Source organism: Marmota flaviventris, chromosome 14 (genome assembly GCF_047511675.1).
Source record: "Marmota flaviventris isolate mMarFla1 chromosome 14, mMarFla1.hap1, whole genome shotgun sequence".
In the NCBI taxonomy this organism is placed as follows: domain Eukaryota; kingdom Metazoa; phylum Chordata; class Mammalia; order Rodentia; family Sciuridae; genus Marmota; species Marmota flaviventris.
This window is the reverse complement of record NC_092511.1, coordinates 88,292,209-88,316,292: the sequence shown is the minus strand read 5'-3', so window position 1 is coordinate 88,316,292 and position 24,084 is coordinate 88,292,209. Positions and strand designations below refer to the sequence as shown.

General features: G+C 33.3%; 1 long non-coding RNA gene across 1 annotated transcript; it reads right to left on the bottom strand.

Moving 5' to 3' along the window:
* Positions 1-332: 332 nt before the first annotated feature.
* Positions 333-22,469, bottom strand: LOC139701829 (uncharacterized). Its single transcript, XR_011704426.1, has 3 exons — positions 22,043-22,469; positions 7,048-7,144; positions 333-2,951 (listed from the first exon to the last, which is right to left on the bottom strand). It is a non-coding gene; the product is annotated as an uncharacterized lncRNA (long non-coding RNA).
* Between the last annotated feature and the right edge of the window lie 1,615 nt (positions 22,470-24,084).

Below are 24,084 nucleotides of genomic sequence, written 5' to 3'. Positions count from 1 at the left end.
TTATGTGGTTATTTTGTGCAGCCCAGTTAGCCCAGTTCAACTGGAGTGACCCCTGAGCCTTTTAATCGTGAGAACAGAAACCCAGCCAGTGATGGCATCTTCGACTCTCAGAGCTTATAAAGTGCTCACACTTGGCACCCCATTTAGTCCTTTAAAAGGAGAATAAGCAGGGATGAATAAGCCTTGAACAGATACCTGCACCTTTTTGAGGCTTTTTTTTTTTCTCATCTGCAAAATGTGGATAATGATACCACCTGAATAAAGAGATTTCAGAAGAAGGAAAGTTATCATTGCTAAAGCGGGCTACTATATAATAAATGGTCAACCCACCAAAAAGACATAACAATCTTTAATGTGAATGAATGTGAATCGCAACAAAGCTTACAAACATGTAACAAAAACTGATATCACTATAATAGTTGGAATCACCATTTCAGTAGAAATATCACTATTATAGTAAGAATCTACTATAGTAGTTGAAGAATTTAACACCCCTCCACCAGAAATGGAAAGATTCAGCAGCATTAAACCAGTAAAGATATAATAAATCTTGACAGCACCATCAATCTAATGAATCTGATATCTACAGAGTATCCATCAATAGGAGATTACATATTCTTCTCAAGTTCACATGGAATATTCATCAAAGTAAATAACATTTTATACCATAAAACAAGTCTCAACAAATACAAAATAACAAATAGAATGGAAACCACACAAGGTACATAAAGTCTGTATAAAACCCAATAAAATTGATTTTTTTTTTTTTTGCAGTACTGAACTCAGAGCATCCTGCATGGTAGGCAAGTACTCTGCCACTGGGTTACACCCCAAACCCAAGCTGTTAAATCTTTAGTTCTGACTAACCAAGAAAAAGAATAAAGATACAAATGACTAATATCATAAATGGAAGTGGAGCCAGACATTTAAGTGAAATCTAAAGGATAGTAATGGAATATTCTGAACAATTTGTTGCTTATAAATTTGATGATCTAGATTAAATGAGTCAATTTTATGAAGGACACAATCTACAAAAAACTCATCTAAGATTAAAGAGAGAACTTGAAAAGGGCCATTTCTATTTAAAATGACAAATCACTAATTAGAAACTTTCCAGAAATGAAAGCAGGAAGTACAGATTGTTTCATGGGCAACTTCAACCAATCATTTAAGAAATTCTACCAGTTTTCCACAATGTCTTCCAGAAAATAGAAGCAGAGGAAACACTTCCTAACTTATTTTGGGGGGGGGGGCAAAATTACACAAATGTTGAAAACGAACACATTACAAGAAAACCATAGACCAATATGTCTCATGGATATGGATGCAAAGTCCTCAACAAAATATTAGTAACTTGAACCAACAAAGTGAAAATTAAAAAGGTATATATGATGACCAAGTGAGATTTATCCCAGGTATTCAAGTCTAGATCAAAATTTGAAAATCAATTAAGGTAATCCAGAATGTCACCAGATGAAAAAAAGAAAAAAAACACATGTTCATCATCAGTAAACATGGAAGTACTTGACAAAATCCAATGCATTTTTATGATAAAAACTAGGAATAGAAGGGAGCTTGCTTAACTTGATAAAAAGCATAATATATATCCATATTATATATAATATAACAAAGCATAATATTCTCACACAGACACCCCCCCACACACACACACAGACACACACCCCTAGCCGGGCATGGTGGTGCATGTCTGTAATCCCAGCAGCTTGGGAGGCTGAGGCAGGAGGATTGTAAGTTTGAGCCAACCTCAACAACTTAGTGAGGGCTAAGCAAATTAGCAAGACCCTGCCTCAAAATAAAAATAAAATAAGGGCTGGGGATGTGGCTCAGTGGTTAAGCACCCCTGGATTCAATCCCTGGGGGAAAAAATAAAAGATAAAATATAGGTTATTGATTGAGAAGGAACCAGAACAACAGCAGAAAACACAAATATCTTCATTGAGGACATAATTGTCTTTTTAGAAAATCCCAGAGCATTAAGAAAAGTAATTCTGGAATTGTTATGTGATTAGAGCTAAAACGTAGGACAGAAGATTAATGTATAAAAGTCAGTTGTTTTCTACATGTCAGTAATGAACAATTGGAATTTGAAATTTAGAATACAATGCAACAAAAGTACTTCTAAATAAATCTAACAAAACATTTACAAAATGTGTATGAGAAAAACTACAAATATTTGAATAGAGATTTTTATATTTATGAATAGGGAGATTTAATATTGTTAATATGTTAGTTCACCCAACTTAATTTATAGATCCAAGATAATACTAATTAAAATCCCAGGAAATTGTTTTGCAGATATTGACAAATTGATTGTTCAGTTTATATAGATACTGGCCAAGACCCAGAATAGCCAACAAGTATTTATTAAAGGTAAAGCCAGAGGACTGATACTATCTGACTTCAAGACTTACTATAAAGGTAATAATTGAATATTGTGGTATTAGCAAAAGAATAAACAAATAGATCACTGAAATCAAATTGAGAATCAGAAATAGATACAAATATAGTCAACTGATATTTGCGAAGGAGCAAAGGCAATTTAACAGAGTAAGAATATTGTTTTAAACAATTGGTACTGGAACAACTGGATATCAACTAAAAAATCTAGACTGAGGTTTTATACTTTTCACAAAAATTCACTCAAAATGGATTATATGCCTAACTGTAAAATGCAAAACTATAAAAATCCTGTAAGGTAACAAAAGAAAAATTTGGTAACCTTGAGTTTGATTTTGAGTATTTAGGTGTTGAAAAACAATATTTATTTATGAAAAACAATATCCATTAAATAAAAATGATATTTGACATCATTAAAATTAATTTTTTATCCATGAGCAAGGTAGATCTTTCCATCTTCTAAGGTCTTCTTTGATTTCTCTCTGTAGGGTTCTGTAGTTTTCATTGAAGATTTGAATTTGGTGAAAACATACCTTATATACAAACAGAGATATGAAAAATTGTGGTGTATATGTGTATTAAGAATTTTAATGCAAAAAAGAGTACATGTATAATGGCATAAATTGGCATGAACATACTTTATATACAGAGATACGAAAAATTGTGCTCTATATGTGTAATAAGGATTGTAATGCATTCCATTGTTGTTGTGTATTTAAAAAGTAAATTTAAAAAATCAATTTTTTTGTATGTGAATAATAGAAAATTAAATTCTAGCTACAGACTAGTAGAAAATATTTGCAAAGGCATATCTGATTTAAAAAGACTCTTATCCAATATACACACAGATTTATTTTATTTTTAAAAAATATTTATTTTTAGGTGTAGATGGACACAACACAATGCCTTTATTTTTATGTGGTGCTGAGGATCGAACCTGGTCCCACTTGTGCTAGGCGAGCGTTCTACCGCTGAGCCACAATCCCAGCACACAACGAATTCTTAAAAGTGAATAAGCAACTAAATTAAAAAGTGGACTAAAGATCTGAATAGATGCTTCCCTGAAGAAGATGTATAGATAGCAAATAAACATATGAAAAGATGCTAAATAATTGGTACTGGAACAACTGGATATCAACTAAAAATCTAGATTGAGATTTTATACTTTTCACAAAAATTCACTCAAAATGGGTTATATGCCTAAATGACATTATGTTTCATCAGAGAATTGCAAATTAAAACACATACATACCACTACATTCCTATCAGAATAGCTACAATCCAGAACACGGACAACCCCAAATTCTTGTGAGGTTGTGGAGTAATAGGAACTCTCATTCATTTCAAGAGCCACTTTAGAAGACAGTTCGGCAGTTTTTTACAAAACTGAACATATTAATACCATCTGATTTAGTGATGAGCTCCTTGGTATTTACTTCAAAAGAGTTGAAAAGTTATATTCCTAGAAAAATATGTACATGAATGCTTAGAGCAGTTGTTCATAATTTCTAAAAGCTGGAAACAATCAAGGTATTTTTTAATAGGAGAATGGACAAACTCTAGTATATTCATAGAATAGATTATTACTCAGCAATAAAAACAAATGAGCTATCAAAACATAAAAAGATAGGAAAGAATCTTAAATATATAATGCAAAGTGAAGGAAGACTGTCTGAAAAGGCTACACACTATATGATTCCAACTAGATGACATTCTGGAAAAGACAAAATTATAGATACCATAAAATGATTAGTGGTTGCGAGGGATTGGGAGGGAAAGAGGAGCTATTTGGGAGCACAGGATTTGTAGGACAGTAAAATTATTTTGTATGTGTTGTGATGATGATGATGAATATGTGTTATTATGAATTTGTCAAAACCCTAGAACTATAAAACATAGAGAACTCTGATTTATGGACTAGAGTTAATGGATTTAGTTAATATAATGTATCAGTATGTGGCTAATCAACTGCAACAAATGTATCATTACAATGTATCTTACATTAATGTTAGAAATTAATGATAAGACAAACTGGAGGGGGGAGGTGAGGGGAGAAGAGGAAAAAGAATATATGAAAAGTGTACTTTTTGCTTTTTGATCTACAGATTGCTCTGAAAATAAATTCTATTAATTAAAAAAAAAGTAAGGGAATGCCTGAAAATAGGCAGAGTATTGAGAAAAATTCATAGCTTCAATTGGACATAACTTTCCTGTGTTTATATATGAATACACAATCAGTGTAACTCAACATCATGTACCACCACAAGAATGGGAAGTTATACTCCATGTATGTATAATATTCCAAAATACACTCTATTGTCATGTATGTCTAAAAAGAACAAATTTAAAAAAAATAGACAAATTGAGAGACTTTTTTTTCTACAAATAAAACAGGAAAAAAAATCGTCATGGCTTTAATAGTTGAGTAATAAGCATATCATATTCTGACGCTTACATTAAACATTATCAACTAAGTGTATTCTATTAAATTCAAAATAAATCAATAAAGAGTTTAAACAAATGAAAAATTATTTTCCCCAAAATTTTCAGTTAGACATGCAGAAGAATTTAAGAATATACTAAATCAAATCACTGTTCTAGATGGCTATATTATATTTGGCAAATGTTCAGAAATGTGCCCATACAAAATTATAAAGAATTATTTCAATTTCTAGACATGACAAAGTACTTATAAAATCTTGGTTATGTTCACCATGTTTCTATGAATATTTTCTATACTTATTTTTTCTATTGTATAAAACAAAAGATATAAATTCTTAGCAACATAGCATAAATAATTCAGCTATACACATTTTTTAGCCTTATTTTCTTTCAACACAAATATAATATATAAAGTATAATAATCTTCACAATAATATTGCTGGAAATTTATTGAAAAAATAATTGTTAGAAGTTTCAGCAGTTAAGTGGATCTACTAGATACAAAATGAATATTTTATCACATGATTAGTCTAAACTTTAGAAAGTAGGCATTTATGATTGTAATATAACTGTATGTAATCTAAATTCACTTTAAGGTATAAAGTTAATTTTCCTTTGAAAATGATTAAAATCAGTGAATCTAAAAAATTCCCTTAAATATTTCTGATACTCAAGCACTATTCCACCTTAAAGGTCATTAATAATCTTTGTACACTAAGGTTTTGGTTTAGTAGTAATCTGAATTTACTACTTAAGGTAAGCTAATTTTTATTTTGGCATTCTTTACCTACTTGTTCAAAATCAAGGTAGAATACTATGGTTTTGTGTTTCTAGTTAAAGTTCTATCTACAAGTTCTCAAATTCCATTTAAATTTAAGTTGAAAAAGATTGCAAAAAAATTGTGCTAATAGAATTTTAAACTTTTCAACATTTACATTTCTTTAAGAGGATTTGTGAGACCAAATAATATTTATGAGCCAAATAAATATGAACCAATAAAATTTCAATAAACTAGTTACATTCTATCATTCCATGGAAAGTAAAATGATATTTTATTTTTGAAATGTAAAAATGATACAGGATGAATTCTGTTAATGGAGAATTCATGTTAGATTATGCAGTCAAGTTGCATGTCTTTGCAATTTTCTGTACAACAGACAATGAAACTTGATTTGAATCTTATATTCTCTAATTAAAAGTCCAATTTAAAATTTAATAAAGTATATAATCAAATGGAGAAGAAACCACATGTTGCTTGAAATAGCTTTACAATATTTGGTATTTATGAAATCTTTTAAATTTATTCTTAGGTCTATTAGTTGCATTATGACTTCTATATATGGGAAAACTCAGATGATTTGTTCCAAAAAATTATTAAAATCCATGGCTTGGGTTGTGGCTCAGTGTTAGAGCGCTCGCCTAGCACATGTGAGGCCCTAGGTTCAATCCTCAGCTCCATATAAAAATAAATAAAATAAAGGTATAAAAAATTATCAAAATCCAATTTTGGAATTAACACCAAGATGAACTTCTTTCAAGAGTGGAAGCAGAGTGCGTAATGTTTGGAGCAACTGACTAAATCTCTGAGAGAAGCTGACACTCTGCTGGCATATGTAGCATCATCTGGGAATGTGTGTCATTAGCATTAGCTGAAACAAAGAAGGCTGGCATAGAGTTATAAAGTATATGTGAAGAACTTGTTCCAGTGATGGTAAATGACATCTATACTGTCCTGAAAAGTCATTAAAATGTTTTATACAAAAAAATGATAAGTTGAATAATAAGTAGATCATCAAAACCATCTTTTAAGAACAACCCTAATGGGTGCAAGATTAGAAATAATTACAATTATTATTTAGTGTGATCAATCATGTGTAGAACTGTTCCTTCATAACTTATCATTTTTATTTTTTGTTAAGATTGAACAAGCAATTCCATTTTGATTATGACAACTTTTGCATTTTCCCTTTTCAATCAAGATCTTTTTCCTGTAACCCTATTGATAAATCAGCCTGTAGTTAGATTTTGATTATCCCTTGTTGGCAGGATAGACCTGTCCTGGTTGTTGGTATGGTCTCATCTCACATTGGAAGACATGATTAATGACTAGTATTCAGTGGTAAACCCTTTTAGCCACATTTGAGCTACAAGGTGGTTTGGAAGAAGTGGTTCTCAGACTAAGTTTACCTGGAGTCCATTGTTAAGTTCATTTGTATCTGTTCTGTAGATAATGTCTATCATCTTGAAGCACCAGGTACACATTGTTTTTTAAGGAATTATATTTCTGCAAAAAAGTGGCAGGAAACAAGTATAAAAATGAAAAAGGAAAATAAAAAGGCAAGCCAACAAGAGCATAACAAATTTCATTTGCATAACAATTTTGAACCAAGAATCTAGTCTCAACAGTAAGCAACTGAATAATCAAATGACCAAATGGAGCTGGGTGAGACATTTTGCAGTAATTGAGCCTGTTCTCTTACTGCAAGCAATTGGGTCCAGTAACCTCAGAAACAGTATTAGCAATAACAGAAATTTTTTCTTATTTAACCAATAAACTATCTAGAGTAATGCTGCAATTTGATATTCCATGATTGCATTATTTAAATAATTTTGCAAAAAAGGGACCATTAGTATAATTTGATCAAATTAGGGATTCTGACAAAGTTACCATGTGTACCAAAAGATTTCTTAGATTAGAATCTGTCAATAGCTAGTCACAATAGATATTAATTGTAAAATCTTAACTACATGATTGTTCTGCCAAGTGAAAGGTAGGCATAAATGAGGGACAATCAATAGGGTAAGAGTCTCATTAGTATATAGAATCTTATTCTGACATTATTTTCTCAGCCTGTGTGTGGTTTGAATATTTCTGGTTATGGCACTGAGAAGTTTGGTGAAATTTCTATGCAGTCCACACATCAGTCATGAGGTTTGTCTCTTGAAATTTATATTCAAATTTCCAGCTTCAGTTTGTAGGGATCTAGAAAAAAGCAATTTCTATTAGTAATTTCATGGGAGAAAATTTGATTGGAGAAAACTAGATGAATTTAGGATCTAGTTCAATCTGTAGGTAGATTAAAAAAAAAAAAAGAAAATAAAAACCCCAAACCAAAGAGAGCTACAATATAAAACATGTGTGCTATAATTTTTCTGTAGAAACATATTTTTCTTTCTGTAGTCATACCATTTTTCACCAAAGATAATCAAAGAAAAACCAATGTGTTTATTAAACAAATTTAGTTTTATCAGATATGGTTTCAATAATATAAAAACAGCATGAAATTTACCTACTATGTATTAATCTCAGATTTAGAAACCTCTCAAGTCTAGAATGCCAAACCAAGGTTTTAGATTTCACCTGAAGTACCTAACCTCATGAGGTTCCTGAGTCTACTAGAAAGTGACAGTTTTATTCACCCATAGGTTTAGGAACCTCTGAAGTCAGGCATTCTGTGTATAGTTTTGAACATTCCAATGTTTCCATATATATTTTGTTATAAAGAGAACAGATTCTTATTGAACTTATAAAAATTGACTTATTTCTATAAAAAATAAACACAGCTTCTGAATTTGGGAAGAATCAAATAGGGAAGAAAAGAAGTAAATATTTCCACCTTTGTTTAGAAAAATATAACTTAGGGCTGGGGATGTGGCTCAAGCGGTAACCAGCTTGCCTGGCATGCGCAGGGCGCTGGGTTCGATCCTCAGCACCACATAAAATAAAAAAATAAAGATGTTGTGTCCACTGAAAACTGAAAAATAAATATCAAAAAATCTCTTTCTCTCTCAAAAAAAAAATAAAAATATAACTTACCAAATTGATGCAAAATATAGATCACGTAAAGAAAAGGTTTTTTTTCCTTAAATCTAGTCAACAAAAATGTTATGTAAAGAATCAACAATGTTTTAAATAAAAGTCACAAAACCCATACATTTTATTAGTTTCTTTGTTCTCATGTAATAAATTCTTGTTCTCTTTGATCTTCCCTAGCAGTTTTTTGAACCTATCAATTTCTTTATTTGAGTTCTGGAAATTTTATTTTAGTTAATTGATCTTAAAGTTACCACATAACTATATTTAGGAGTACTTGTTAGATATTTACAATTTAGCTAGTACTGACTGGAACAACAAACCTTCCAACGATCTTGAATTTAGAAAAACTTTTTTTGTTTGCCAGTCTGGTTGGTTGATTAATTAATTCACTTGGGAAACATTTTTAGAAATAATTTAAAAAATTATTCGCATTCTTTTTTAATTTTTGATTTCTGTTCCACATGACTGGCATAACAATTTTTATGTGGGACATAGAGATCCTTTGTTTGCTTGTTTGTTGTGTCATACTAGTTATCAAATCTAGGGCTTCATGCATCCTAGGCAAACACTAACACTGAGATACACCCCCAGTCTAGCTTGTTATTGTTCTGGGATCAAGATGTTGATGAAGGTATAAGGTTAGTTTAAAAAAAAAAAGCAGAACTGTTTTGTCACCCTAATTTTTTGTTGGCCAACAAACAAATTTTCATTGGAAACGGATGATTCTTAGGTGTCTAGTTTACCATAGAGTTGCTCCAAATTGCAAAACCATTAATTTGAAAGTTTTTTTTTCTTTTCTTTATTTTATTTTAGTTTTATTCTTTTTCAAGATTGTTTTGGCTATTCATGGTGTTTTAAGATTCTGTATGAATGTTAGGATTTTCTTTTTGTATATCTAAAAATAATCATTGGGATTTTGAAAGAGATTACATTGAATGTGTAGGTTACTTTGGGCAGTCTTGACATCTTTTTTTAATTTTTGATTTATTATATAGGACAACAGAATGTATTACAATTCATATTACACATATAGGGCACAAGTTTTCATATATCTGGTTGTACACAAAGTAGAGTCTTATCCTTCATGTCTTCTTACATGTATAGGGTAATGATGACCATTGCATTCCACTATCTTTCTCCCCCCATGTCCCCTCCCTTTCTCTCTCTCTCCTTTTCCCCTTTGCCCTATCTAGACTTCATTTAATCTCCCCCTCCCCCAGTATATTATGGATCAGAGAAATCATCTGGCATTTGGTTTTTGGGGGATTGGCATTATATTCTCCAGCTTCATCCATTTACCTGAAAATGCCAATCTCTTTTAATGTGGAATAATATTCCATTGTGTATATATATCACACTTTCTTTATCCATTCATCTACTGAAGGGCATCTAGGTTGGTTCCACAGTTTAAGATATTGTGAATTGTGTTGCTATAAACATTGATGTGGCTGGGTCCCTGTAGTATGCCGTTTTGAAGTCCTTTGGGTATAGACCGAGGAGAGGGATAGCTGGAACAAATGGTGGTTTCATTCCCAGTTTTCCAAGGAATCTCCATACTGCTTTCCATATTGGCTGCACCAATCTGCATCCTACCAGCAATGTATGAATTTGCCTTTCTCCCCACATCCTTGCCAACACTTATTGTTGTTTGTGTTCTTAATAGCTGCCATTCTGACTGGAGTGAGATGAAATCTTAGAGTAGTTTTTATTTACATTTCTATAATTGCTAGAGATGTTGAATATTTTTTTCATATATTTGTTGATTGATTGTATATCCTCTTCTAAGAAGTGTCTGTTCAGGTCCTTGGCCTATTTATTTATTGGGTTATTTGATTTTTTGGTGTTAAGATTTTTGAGTTCTTTATATATCCTAAAGATTAGTGCTCTATCTGACGTGTGTGTGGTAAGAATTTGTTTCCAATTAGTAGGCTCTCTATTCACCTCACTGATTGTTTCTTTTGCTGACAAGAAGCTTAAGGAAATTTTGCAACAGACACTACAGAAATACAAAAGATAATTAGAAATTATCTTGAAAACTTGTACTCCAATAAAATAGACAATATTGAAGGCATTGGCAAATTTCTAGAGTCATATAATTTGCCCAAATTGAATCAGGATGATATACACAATTTAAACAGATCAATTTCAAGTGAAGAAATAGAAGAGGCCATCAGAAGCCTACCAGCCAAGAAAAGCCCAGGACCAGATGAATACACAGTAGAGTTCTATAAGACCTTAAAGAAGAACTAATACCAATACTCTTCAATTTATTTCAGAAAAGAAAAAGAGGGAGCACCTCCAAACTCATTCTATGAGGCCAATATCACCCTGATTCCAAAACCAGGCAAAGACACATCACAAAAAAAGAAAACTTCAGACAAATATTTCTAATGAACATAGATGCAAAAATTCTCAATAAAGTTCTGGAAAATAGAATACAAAAACATATCCAAAAAATAACACATCATGATCAAGTTGGGTTCTTTCCAGGGATGCAAGGTTGGTTCAACACACAGAAATCAATAAATGTAATTCATCACATCAATAGACTCAAATATGAGAATCATATGATCATCTCAATAGATGTAGAAAAAGCATTTGACAAAATACAGCATCCCTTCATGTTCAAAACACTAGAAAAATTAGGGATAACAGGAACATATCTCAACATTGTAAAAGCTATCTATGCTAAGCCTCAGGCCAACATCATTCCAAATGGAGAAAAATTGAAAGCATTCCCTCTAAAAACTGGAACAAGACAGGGGTTCCCTCTTTCACCACTTCTATTTAACATAGTTCTTGAACACTGGCCAGAGCAATTAGAGAGATGAAAGAAATTAAAGGGATATGCATAGGAAAAGAAGAACTCAAATTAGCACCATTTGCTGACGATATGATTCTATACCTATAAGACCCAAAAAAGCTCCACCAGAACACTTCTGGAACTAGTAAATGAATTCAGCAAAGTAGCAGGATATAAAATCAACATCCACAAATCAAAGGCATTTCTGTATATCAGTGACAAATCCTCTGAAAGGGAAACGGGAAAAACTACCTCATTTACAATAGCCTCAAAAAAAAAAAAATAAAATAAAATACTTGGGAATCAACTTAATGAAAGAAGTAAAAATAAAATCTATACAATGAAAACTACAGAACACTAAAATAGGAAATTAAAGAAGACCTTAGAAGATGGAAAGATCTACATTGTTCTTGGATAGGCAGAATTAATATTATCAAAATGACCATACTATCTAAAGCACTATATAGATGTAATGCAATTCCAATCAAAATCCCAATGGCATTTCTCATAGAAATAGAAAAAGCAATCATGAAATTCATCTGGAAAAATAAGAGACCCAGAATAGCTAAAGAAACACTTAGCAAGAAGAGTGAAGAAGGTGGGATCACTATACCAGACCTCAAACTATACTACAGAGCACTAGTAACAAAACAGCATGGTTTGGCAACAAAATAGATGTGTAGACCAATGGTACAGAATAGAGGACACAGAGACTAACCCACATAGTTACAATTATCTTATATTTGTCAAATGCACCAATAACATGCATTGGAGAAAAGAGCCTCTTCAACAAATGGTGCTGGGCATATTGGAAATCCATATGCAACAAAATGAAATTGAATCCCTGTCTCTCACCATGCACAAAATTCAATTCAAAGTGGATCAAGAACCTAGGACTTAAACCAGAGACACTGTATCTATTAGAAGAAAAAGTAGGCCCAAATCTCCATCATGTGAGATTAAGCCCCATCTTCCTCAATAAGACTTCTATAGCACAAGAATTAATATCAAGAATCAATAAATGGGATGGTTTCAAACTAAAAAGCTTTTTCTCAGCAAAAGGCTTTTCTTTTTCTTATTTAGAAATTTGGCTCAAATGCCCAAAGAAAAACTTTTAATCAGGCTTTATCTTGTTTTCATTTCAATTTGTCTTTATCTTAATATAAGCAAAAAAGCCAGATTTAAAATAGGGGGAAAAAAGGTACACAGAGAGATTAAAAGAGAAAAAGAAGACAGAGGAAGGAGAGGTAAGAACATGCTTGAGAATGGACTATACTGTATTCCAGGTTGTAGTATATGAATAGGGACATCTTTTGTTGCACTTTAGAATTTTGGGATACCATTTGTTTCTTATTAATTGCATGAGAGCAAAGAAAATCCAATCAGCCATGTCAGGGAATATTAAGAGTGTGGGTAAAGTATTTTGGTTTGACACGTGTATGTGGCACAGGATTGTTTTTCCTTTTTCTTTTTTTCACTTTGTGAACAGCCTTTATCCTAGTTTGTCTGACCTGTGACCAAGGTTTCCCTAGTCGAACGGATATTGTCATGTGCCTGGTAGTCTCCTTCCTAGTGGTAATCGTTCCTGTCTATGACTAGCCAATCTTCACATGGAGACTATTCTCAGAGATGAAAATCTGTTAGATGGTGGCAGCTAGACTTGCAAATTTTAATTGGTCGTCCCATCTCTACCATTTAGAATGTTTAATTTTGGTCTGAGAAGATTTTTGAAACAAAATGGGGAGAAAAAAGTGTCATAAATCCATATCATTAAAGATTTATAGCCAAATAAAAATGAAACAAAACAAAATATATTCACAAGAAATTTTAAATTTAGGATGCAGATAAAACAAAATACATAACTATGTGTGCAGAACCAAAGAGAACTCACCAGAAGATGAAATCTTCATAAGCAACTTAAATTCTGTAGAAACCAGAGTACTCAAATCAGAAGGATATTGTTATATAGAAAGGGCTCACTAGAAAAAAAAATCTTTTTAGTCTTCAAAAGGATGCAACATCCTTTCTTAAGGTGGCCTTATCCAAATCAGATCCCAAATAAAGTCTCTAGGGAATTTCTACTAAAAAAAGATGGACTCGCCAGAGCAGAAAAGGGAAGCCATGGAGATGAAGAACACAAAGGGCTCAGTGTCAGAACCATACTCAGTTCTAGGAGGCTACAATTTCCTCTGAAGGTGGTCTTGCTTCAGACAAGACCAGATATGCCAACCTTAATAACAACCAGAGAGAGATTATCCGATGGAAAATGATATTTATTTGAAGAGAATAGCATTGCAATGGGAATGTTATTCATAATTTATCAACATGCTCAAAGAAGTTGAGGCAAGAGGAAGTTTTTAAAGGCAAATTTAGGATGATTACACAAGATATTTTGTAACAATAATCCTTGGATATGAAGATTAATAGCAAGGATCGTGGGAATTTGAGGTTGAACAGAGAGCAGCTGGGTAGATTTCCTTGCAGAAGTAGTTGTTATATAAGTACTTGTTGTGGTGGCCTTTTTGTAAGGTTATGGTCTGACAGTCAAATATGCACAATTACCCTTCCTTCATAAACTCCAAGACTTATTCCTTTTTTGTTAGGGTAGTCTTGAGGGACTCAGTTTTGATTCTGACAACTTTCACACAGTTGACCTGAGTTAGAATCATGAGGAAGTTTCCTCTGCTTTAACCCATATATGAAAGTAACCTGAACTAACCTGATGTTAGCCAACAGTCTATTTATTGTTCTATTTCTTCGTTTCCACCTTACAAAATGCACTCTTCTGCTATTTTCCAGTGGAAGCTCTAACCTTATTTTGTAAAGTGGAGGATTCTCTGATTTATAAATTGTGAATAAAATCCAATTAGATCTACAACTAAGTCTGTTGTAATTTTGGCATTTGAGGAGCTTCTTAGGACAACAAACCTATATCTTCGTTGCATTTCTTCCTGGTTTTGGTTGTGATCCTCTAGATACTAAACTTTACAGGCTTAATTAGCCCCATTCAATGCCTTGTCCTCTCATTCCTCTTTCTCTTTCTGCTCCTGTTTTCCTTCTTCCACCTCCATTCCCTCTACCATAATCATCCCTGCCCCAGAACATCTCTGAGACACTCATTCCACATGAGTCATGCTTATGTCTCCCTCTGCCTGCTTCTTACCCCTCCAACTTGGTCCTGGTCTCCTCTGGCATCCTTTCTGTCCCCACTTCTCCTTTTTTATTGCCCAAGGTGAGATAGACTCATGGCAGTATACGTGTAAAAATATGGTCAGGTTGGACACTGTAAAAGGGCAATTATATTAACATTCTACTTCTGTCATAAATTCTGTACTATTTGTATTATTTGCCATGTACATATACATGTTAATATTGATGTAATGTTTATGACACAAAAATTTTGTCTTATATTTTTTGACTCATACTCAAAGTAATTTTCTGATGGTCCTAGATTTCTATAATTATATTTAGAACTGCGTAGCAAACTAGAAAGTGGCCAAATATTGTATTTAACAATTAACTTTTACTGCATGTGCATTTATAAGTACAGATTGTCCCAACTGGTTTGACTGATGATTTTTCAACATTACTGTACTTTAAATTTTGATCTCTGCCTGGGCTAGTGTTTTGTGATATTATAGTCTCTTATGATACCAGGCAGTGACAGTAATCCCTGAGTCCCAGTTAGCTACAAGATATGGTGAGCAGTCAATACTCTACTGCATCAAGCTATGCTATGCATTAAATTAGATGTATTGAATGCATCTTAAGCTTATAATTTCAGTTTACAATGTATTTATCAGGATATAATTCAACTGTATGTGAAAGAGAATCTCTACTAATCTATTGAAAGGTATGTAAGGTTAATAAGGGTAATAAATTTACTTATTTATTATAACAAAATCTGCATGTAACATCCCAAATCATATCATTATTCTGTTTTATCCTTCTGAAAAAAATAGTTCAGTTGGAGAAATTCTGAATTTTAGGATGAATTGTGGGTTAAACTGTACTTGATTATGTTTTTTTATGGTTTGGGTTTTTTCCCCCACATTTTAAAATTGGTGCATTATAGTTTTACATAATGATGGGATTTGTTGTTACACATTTGTACATGCACAATATTATTTGAGTAATATCACTCCCTAGCACTTCCCCCTCCTTTCCCATCATGGTTTGAAGTTGATGATGATAATTTCAGTTGAAGGTTTTTCTACTTTGACCTTAGAATTAGTGTTTCTCAATTATGAGAACTATAACATTGACTAGGGAATGAGTGATTTCTACACACTTTCTTTCACTTGTTTCAATAAAATTATTTTATATAACATAAATCTTGGTGTGTTCTATGAAATTTTTTTTTTTTTTGCGTAAGAGGCTTTTTTCATGTTCATTTTATTGAATCCCTCCTCCAGTATGAATTATGTTATTTCCCTATTTCATTTCAACTACACCAAAGGTGTACTGCAATCCAATTCTGACACCATCTGCTCAGAGTTAGCACCAGAATTCCACATTTTTAAAGGCTCAGTCTCCAAGATTACCCTTACTTCATATGCCAGGCACATTTTGGGGGACCCCAAACCACTTGTACTTTGATAAACTGGCTGTAAATTTTGAAGTTTCCATGATTTTATCAGATTCAAGAATTCACCAAAAAGACTCATACAGCTTAAGTATGAGCCATACTATGATTAGAGTTTTATTATAAAATATACAACTTTATAACAGCTAAGTGAAGAAATACATAAGGAGAGGTAAGTAGGGATCCACAGCCCTCTCCCTGTGGAGTCCTGGATTGTTACCCTCCTGAACATGAAATTATTTAGCAATCATGAAGGACCCTTGAGCCCCACTGTTTAGAGGTTTTATTATATAGGTATATAATGCTTGATCAAATCATTAGCCACATAATTTAACTCAATCTTCTGCTTCCCATTCCCTTCCCAGGTTGGGCTGGCTCAAAATATTAACACTGTAATCACATGGTTGATCTTTTTGGTGAGCAGCTCCCTTCCTGGCGCTGCGTAAGGGCCATGACACTCACCTCATTAGTACAATAAATATACTCCTGTCACTCAGGAAATTCCAAAAGATTTGAAACTCTGCAGGAACCAGAAACAAATACCAGATATATTCTTTAAAAATATTAGCACATACTAATAGAAAGTAATTATTTTTATTAGATTTTCATCTATACATATGCTTTGATTGCAGATAATTACAACACATTTCCCATTATTTCCACATAACATTCAGGAAGCTCTCTTTTCATGATTCAGAGTTTCCTCTTTCAGGGCTGCCCCTCCTCTGAGTTTATTTGTGGATGTCAAGGCTGGATTTTTACACAATACTTGTCCATGGTGACCATAGATCCAGGGTTTCTCCCTAGTTTAGTTGACTTCTATTGTTGAAAGGATACATTAGGAATGAAGGCATCTCCACACTCATAAAATATATAGAATTTCTCCTCCATGTGAGTTCTCTAGTGTTCATGAAGTTTAAAACTATGACTGAAGGCTTTTTACATATTTATTACATTTATAATGGTGAGTTCTTCCATGTTGTTTAATTTTTAAAAAATGACTGTGATTTTAGTATGCCATTCGTGTAATTTTTTTCCTATTATTTCTTTTGTGAAAATAAATGTGAGTGCTCAGTGAAATACGAAATGTTTCCACAGTATCTTGTACTTTATTCTCATAATTAATCTAATAAACATAAGCTTAATCAGAACAAACAAGCTTTTATTCTGGGAAAAACAAAAAACAAACAAATGAAAAACAAAATGCCTGTTTTTACTACTCAAACCCTAGCCTAGTGCTTAGAACAGAATTGCCAGTTAGTAAAAATTTAATCCACAAATGTATTCATTCAAAAAATAGTCACCAAGTCTCCAGCACTCAGTGTTCTCCCTGTTGAAGCTCAAGTAGTAAGGAAGACATGAAATTGTGATCAGGAACACTGTATTCTAGTGAGTGACACACTAGATATAAGTAAACAAGGAAAAAAATCTTTAAGTAGCTGTAAGTGCTCTGAAGGATCATGGATGAGAGTGGAGAGTGGAGTGTTGTGTGGTGCTGTTCTGGACATTTGGATAAGTACATCAGTGTTGAGACTTACCCACTGGGCCCATGTGACATTTACTGTCATCTCCTAACCTTCTTGAGCAGGAACATATCAACATGATAATTTATGCATGAAAGCATTTTCCAACAGTAAAATACTTTATAAGATGATGCTAATAATTAGAGGTAGTGCCTGGAAAAATAATGAAAATGAGTCATGAATAGGGATTAGATTACAACCCTTTGATGGAGGTCCTAGAAAGACTGAATGGGGAAAATGGGGGGATATTGGCCATAAGGAGATAAACTTCCAGTTATAAGACAAGTTCTGGGTATTTAATATATAGCATAGTGACTGTAGTTAACACCATACTGTATACTCAAATTTACTAAGAGAATATATATTAAGTGTTCTTACCTCATCCTTACACAAAGGTAATAGATGTACTAACTAGCTTGATTACAGTGATCATTTCACAAAGTCTATGTATATCAAATCATTACATAGTACACTTTATGTACACAATTTTCATCTGTCAATTACATCTCAATAAAGATGGTAAAAAGTTTTTTTTGAGGACAAATCTTGTTAAGAGTAGAACAGTCTGGCATATTTTAAAATGGTCCTTTTCTTTTGTGGGAAGCACAAGGGTATTTTTCACTAATATTCATTTATAAGAACCTGGTAGAGCTTTGGGAGGTAAACTCATGGAAAGTGAAGCTCCCTCCTGGAGACTTTCTCTCTCATACTTGTCCAAACTAAGCCTCTAGCAATTCATCAATTACTGCTTGGGTTTCTTAGCACTGATTACCATGGAGGTTCTGTTGGTGGATTTCTGCTTAGTAAGTTGTGTTTTTCTCTATTTAACTGTGGATGTCTTCAACTTTAGGGGCTGAGGTTTGTCCTTATAACCTTACTTCTCTATGGATCTAAGAGGAGTTTCAAATTTAGGTTTTTAATACCATTTTCCAATAAAAGAAGGCAGAGGTCCTCAGAGAAATGGATGACACTAGAACTGGGGCATCAAAATACAGAACTAGATAAAATTAAAGTGCCAGAAAGAAAGAAAGTGTCCAACAAAATAAAACCCACCAAGATGGGATTTTGTCAAAGAAAAGAAAGCTACTGGCAAGATTCCCCAATGGCTAAAGCAGGAACAATAGAAATAAATAACATAGTACTGAATTATAACCAAAAGCTTAAGATAACTATCCAGGTGTCCATACTGGATGAACGAGTTGGAGTAAATAGAAAGCTCCTATTTAGAGGAATTCTCCCCAAATAATGCAGACAGTCATCGAGATGAAGCTAACTGCCAACTTCTTAGATGTGGGGTGTGCATAGGGATTTCCTCCTAAAGACTACATCAAGCATAGATGGGGCAAAATGCAAATTCCTGGAGGAGAAACCTGACAAACAACCTTATCCAAGTGGTCATAGTTAACATTAACAGGGAAAAACCATCTATAGAGCACATATGTATGATATCGAGTGTGAGAACAGCACCCTACCTCTAATCTTTTCCAGAACCAATAAGCCCAACTAAATTATGAGGAAAACATCAAGGAAATCTCAAATGGGGAACTTTATCCAACTTGACCAGTATAAACATTATTAAGATCATCAAAAATATGAAAGCCTAAAAATCTGTGATAGCCAGAAGAGCTGAAACATATCACTAGTAAATGTAAGCTGGTGTCCTGGTTGGGAATCTGGAACAGGGAAATTGGTAAATCTAAATAAAATATGAACTTCAGGTGGTAATAATTAATATTTGTTCACTAATTGTGACAAATGTACCACACTGATTTAAGATGTTAATAAGAGGGGGCTCTGGGAAGTCTCTATACTATTCTCTTCAAATTTTGTGTAAATCTTACATTGTTCTGAAATAAAAATTTATTAAAACATTTTGTTTTCAAATGTGTGTACGTTTAGTGTTAGTTATTAATAACTGACAATGATAACTGGCTGTACTTTTTTAAAAAAGAGCACACTGAAAAATAAAGAATATAGCCTATCTTTGTAGAATTTCAGGTATCACTTATTTTATGGCTTAGGTGTATAATTATTCATTATATTATTGTTACTTTTTATTGATGTGTTGCTGTGTCCTGGGCTCATATTCTAAAAAGTAAGTGACATTTCACCAGGAAAAGGTGTAGCCTTCAGATAATCTACATTACTTCATGGCTGAACATTTTCAAAATACTGGCTTTATTAAAAAAAGCTCCAATGGTGAATTGCTTCATTGTGACTGGATCACTTATTCCAAAACATTCTTTATTGTGTTTCCATGTTAGTTGTTGTAATGCAAATATTTGCCACTGGGAAAAAACATTCAAAGATTAGGAGAATATGAACAGAATTCATGACATGATGATATGATGTTTCACTGAAATGTTTGCTAAAACAGAAGCATTCCAAAGGCACTCAGATTGATAATTTACTTGATGACGCTCTACAGAAAGTAATCAGAGAAAAAAATGGAAGGATATTTTGAATGGTTTTAGACGTTTTATTCTGTGGGGAAAATATTACCTCTTTGAGTTATTATTTTGGAGGCACAAACAATAGAATGCTTCTAATTTTAATTGAATGAATAATATTGATTTAGCTAGTCATATAGCTAATGATAAAAAAGGGATATGTGACTTATTTGTATAATAAAATCCAAAAGAAATTTATAATGCTCCTAGGAAATCATGTTAAACCTGAAATACAATTATCAAAACCAGAAATAACACAGTTTTCTTTACCTTTAAATTTCTACAACAGCCATTGCCCATTGTTGGCAAATGTATAATATCACAAAGTATGTTCACATTAACTACACTGTCATAAAATAGAAGAAGCTTTATTGACTTTATTCAAATGAAAGAAGAAATGGACACGGTCTAGCTCGGGATATTATCAACAAGTTAGAAACATCATAATGACCTAATAATGCTTCTCACTAGCGATATGACAATGCACAAATATGGCAGGTATAGAAAGCCTTTAGATTCCCTTCCTCAAAATGATGAATTCTTGCTTATAATAGTTAATGGTTACAATGCCTGTAAATGATATAGCTAGCTACCAATATTGCATATATTGTATATGTATGTGTGTATACTATATATACATAATATATATGTATATGTACACATTGTAATACACACATACACACACGTGTGTGTAGTAGTTTGTATATTTACATATAAATACACGAGCTTATTTATTGATAATAGAAATTCCATTATATATAAATAAAAATAAAATCAGTTATTGGTACTGATTGTACTAGTATGATAACTGATAAAAATACTGTTATTGTGTTAGTAATCACACACACACACACACACACACACACATCAGTAACTGATAAGAAACAATATCAATGAGTGGATCATAAGAATTGCCAAATAGCAATTATGTCATTTGAAACAGTGTAATATGCATATTTTAACACTACAGTTGACTAAAAATAGAAAAGAGAGAAAAGAAAAACATAGATAAGATTAAGAATACTGTATAAAAGCCAGGTTTGCTGGCACACATCTGTAATCCCAGCAACTCTGGAGGCTGAGGCAAGTTCAAAGCCAGCCTCATCAATTTAGCTAGACCCATTCTCAAAATAAAACATAAAAAGGCTGGGGATGTGGCTCAGGGATAAAGCACCAGTGAGTTCAATCCCAGTAGGAAAAAGAAAATTATTTTTGTATAAAAGTACAAATATAGGAGAGACGAACATTTCCAATAAACGTACAATAAAACTGTAAACCTACAGAAATTATGTAATTTCCTAGAAAATGTAAACCAGCAAAATGGACCCTGAAGTAAGGAAAACATAAATAGTGCAAACAAAAAGTAGCATTAAGAACTCAGGATTAGGGAGGAAGAGCATGAGAAGATGATTACCTCTAGATAAGGAAGAGAGGTGGAAGAGAAAGGGAGGAGAAGGGGAATTGCATGAAGATGGAAGGAGACTCTCATGGTTATACAGAATACATGTATGACGATGTGAGGGGAAAAAAAAAAGAAGTGTGTCACATTAGATTGTGTAGAGAGAAGTGAGGGGAGGGGAGGGAAAGAGGGGAATGGAAGGACAGCAGAATAAAATAGACATTATTATCGCTGTGGGTATATTCGTGACTGCATGACCAACGTGATTCTGCAACCTGTACACTCAGAAAAATGAGAAATTATATCCCATCTGATTCAAACATATGATATGTCAAGATCATTGTACTGTCATGCGTAACTAATTAAAACAAATAAAAAAAATAAAGATGGGCAATACTTAAAAAAAAAAAAAAGAAGAAGAAGAAGAAGAACTCAGGGTTAATTGACCTTTAGTTAATTCTGAATTTATTATAAATGACCAAAGTCTAGGAACAAAACCAAAACCAAACAACCAAACCTCTCTTCATTTTGTGGTTTAATATGAAAAGTTAATATGGTTAACCTATTTCACCTAAGATGCTAATCCTTGTAAAAAAAAAAAATACCTGTTACTTCATTGTTATACGTCAAACTGGGACTTTCTTCAACGAAAATAAATATTCTTGATGTATTCGCTTTCATTAAGCCAGGAAAGTGAAATGTTAAGTTTCGGTTTCGTAGTAACAGTTGAAGGAGTGTCGCACATTTCGTAGTAACAGTTGAAGAAGTGTCGCACATTTCGTAGTAACAGTTGAAGGAATGTCGCTCTTTTCTAAGTCTTGCGCTTGGGACCACCCCGGGAAGCCGGGCCGCCACCCGCCACCCAGGAGGGCAGAGGGCGCCGCCCCCGCCGCCGCTCCCTCGTCGCCCCGTCGGCCCCGCCTGGGGAACTCACCGAAATAACGAACCCAAACTTGTAAAACCCCAGGCAAAGCCTCAACGAGAGGACGCTTTTAATAACATGTTTAAAAAGTGTTCTCTTAACAATAAAGAACAAACCTCACGAGAACACGCCAGCAAACGAGAACTTCCCTACTTCCTATTTCAGAAAAACTTCCGGGAGAAGTGCGGCAAAGAACCCCCCTTCAGCCATCTGCAAAGGACACGAGGGAAGCGAACCTCTCCTTCCCGGCGGACGCGGCCCAAGTGAGGCGAGGACTGAGTCTGACCAAGGGGACTTCCGTAAGCGAAATACGCACGCGCAATACACAGGTCAGAAAAGCGGGCTCTGGCGCCCCCTGCCGGTCCCAGGGCTCAGTGCCTCACGCACTGAGTTCATGGCTTCACAAGAGTCCCACCACATCACTGAAATGTTGGGTAAAAATTATACAATGCCACGATTTTTGAAATTCAAATTGAAATGGACCTATCTCTTACCTTGATCTGAAATGAACGGAGATAACCAGAAGCAAAGTAAAAGACCAATAATACAAGTCAATTGATTTCCTAATTTTACAATTGGAATTTGAAATTAAAAAAAAAAAATTATGACGAAATATCCCAACTTCAAGTCTTTAGGTATAAACCTAAGAAAAGATGTATAAATATGCATCCAGAAAACCCTGAAACACAGAATAAAATAGACATCATTATTGCTGAAACCTTGAAACACAGTTAAATGAAATAAAGAAAAACTAGAATAATTGGAGAGATACTGGTTTTCAGGATTGGTTGACTCAATATTAAGATGGTAGTTCCACCAGAATGAATCTACAGATTCAGCACAATCTTAAAAAAAATCCCGGGAAAGGAGATCAACAAAGTGTTTTAGAACCTAGAGTAGATGACAGAAGACTGAAGAGAAACAAAGTTGAAGAACTTACACATCTAGATTCCAAGATTTATAAATCTACAACAATGGAGAGTGTAATATTAGTGAAGAAATGGGCACATTGATAAACTCCACAGAACAGAGAGCCCCTGAATACATCAACGTAGATATACTCAACTGGCTTTGTCCAAGGAGTAAGAGCTGTTTAAAGATTCCACAAATAGTGATGAAATCACTAGATGACTATGTAGAATAAAATGAATGGAGAAATGAGCTTCACAATTTACACAAAAATAAGTTCAAACTTGTGCATCACCTCAAATTTAACATAAAAAACTGTAAAAATCCTAAATGAAAACACAGACAAAAATTTTCCCCGATATTATGAAGGGTGATGATGTTTTGAATTCAACACCAAGAGGCAGTTAATGAAAGAAAAATAATTCAATTTGTAGATTTTATTAAAATTGAAAATGTTTGCTCTGTAAAAGATCCTGTTAACAGAATGAAAAGCAGCCACAGATTGGGAGAAATATTTGTAAAACATATCTGAACAATGACTTATCAAAAATACACAAAGATTTCTAAAACTCAAAAAGAATAAACAGTCTGACATAAACAATTAACAATCTGCAGACACTTCACTGTAGAATATATACAATGGCAAATAAGTGTAACAACAACAACAAAAAAGAAAGCTCAACAGCATGTCATTAGGGAATTGTAAATTAAAACAATAGTGAGAGTCCTGTGGTGATTAATTTAGGAGACAATTCAGAGAGGGAGAGTTGTTAAAACATTAATTCCAGGTGTGTTTGTGAGAGTGTTTTGGGAATA